Raw genomic sequence first — 2160 nt, 5'->3', positions numbered from 1 at the left:
TAGAACATACTTAGTCCAGATTATGAGGGAGAAAGTATGAAATAAGAAGATGAGGACTAATTGACTGAATAATGACTTCAAGAAATTGCATTAGCTTTATCATAAGTATGAAGAAACAGGTGAAGAAACAAGTTAAAGCAGAAACCATTTATTTTGGCTCATGGTTTCTGGTGTTTTTCAGTCTCTCATGACTGGCTCTGTGGTTCGCCGAGCATCTTTCTGATGTGTGCAGGCTGTTGATGTGGTTCACCTCATTGTGACCAGGAAGCAGAGAAAGGGAATGTGTATGTTAGTGTGCTTTCTCCTCCTCCCCTTTCACTCTGCCCATCATGCAGCCTATGGGATAGTGCTGCCCACATTCAGCATGGGCCTTCCTTCCTTTCTTAATCCTCTCTAGAAATCCTGTCACAGACATACCCAGATTTGAAAACAAAGATTTACCAGCACAGAAACTGAAACAATGTAACAGAGACCCTAAAACAATAGACCCTAAAATATTAGAATTGTTCCAGAACCCCATGTTGAAGATGAGAATAGACGGACATACCAATGGCAGAGGGGAGAAGTTTTTCTACCAGGAAGTGATTTTACACAGTTTCCCTCACAGTTCAGCTAGCATTGTACAGAGTTCTAGGCTTTTGTTTCATGGTACTGTTGCATCCACCACTACATAAAAGGAGACAATCTAAAATTCATGCCCAGTTTGGCCAAACATCAATAAATTCATTTTCCCTTACCAACTTGTTTCTTAATTTCTTCTGAAATGCAAAGAAATTAAGGCAGCATCATCATGAACCTAAGTGCCCAGTAACAGTTCTAGGGTAGCCAGCCAGGAGGAAAGTACGCGGCTAATCTTGCTTTTCCCCAATGTCCCTTGTCCCTCGGGTGTTTGTTGATTATTAACATATACTGATGAATTAGTTAAAAGAAGTTTTGTTATCCTGGTCTTATTTGAAATGTGGGGGTAAATGCTCTCAATTTAGACCTTGGTTTGTTTTCTTTTATGCATCTGCTGCCCATTTGTCATGAGAGATGCCAGGTACATTTGAAATGCTGACATGTTGACGGCTTAGCTGAACCAGTGCTGAATGACTGGTTATCTGACAGGAAAGTTGAAATTTTGTCTCTCACCTTGTTTGCCTTCCTAGCTTGCCTGGTTTGGCATTTGAAGGTTTAGATTTTAGTTTAATGTGATTCTCCATGTCTCAGCTATGACCACTTCAGGTCACTTTGCAGTACAGGCTAATATGAGAGCTAATTCTACCACCTGAGGCTTCCATAGGCACTGGGTACTATCATTGCAAGATAATGATTCAGCAGACTGAATCATTGAAACTGAATTTTCCAAACTGAAATTTCCAAACTGAAAATTGTTTGGAAGCTTTTCAGCTTGCATTTGATTTTGAATAAGTTTGGGAGATCACTGGGGCTGGAGGGATGGCTCAACAGTTAAGTGCACTAGGTAATCATTGAAACTGAATTTTCCAAACTGAAATTTCCAAACTGAAAATTGTTTAGAAGCTTTTCAGCTTGCATTTGATTTTGAATAAGTTTGGGAGATCACTGCTGTGATTTATGTCATCATAAGAGGTGACAAGTCTGGGGCTGGAGGGATGGCTCAACAGTTAAGTGCACTAGGCGCTCTTGCAGAGGACACCGGTTCAATTCCCAACACCCACACGGTGGCTAACAACTATCCGTAACTCCAGCTCCAGGGATCCGACCTCTTCTGACTTCCATGGGCACTGTATGACATGGTTGCCCTTACATACGTGCAGGCAATACACTCACACACATAAAATAAAACCAATAAATAAAATATATTTTTAAAAAAAGAGGTGACAAGTTTGAGCTCTCTTGGTGCCCTATAAGGAAATTTTAGATGATTAGTATGAGTGCATTCTAGTAAAGCAAGTGTTTTGGAGATCATTTCACGTATTATCCATGCATCTGTAATAACTCACTAATGAGTCTGACTTTTTGCATTTTTAGATATTAATACACAATAAAATTTGGCAAAGCCTACTTTATAATGAGTGTGAGTGCCATTGTTTTTTCTGAGTCTGTGTTACTTCACTTAGAATAACAGTTTCTAGTTCCATCCAATTATCTGCATCATCTTTCTTTACTGCTGAGTAAAACTCCATTGTATAAATGAAC

This window comes from Nannospalax galili, unplaced genomic scaffold (assembly GCF_000622305.1).
Source record: "Nannospalax galili isolate Female #2095 unplaced genomic scaffold, S.galili_v1.0 scaffold498, whole genome shotgun sequence".
In the NCBI taxonomy this organism is placed as follows: Eukaryota; Metazoa; Chordata; class Mammalia; order Rodentia; family Spalacidae; genus Nannospalax; species Nannospalax galili.
The sequence above is the reverse complement of the archived record's forward strand: the minus strand, read 5'-3'. Positions refer to the sequence as shown.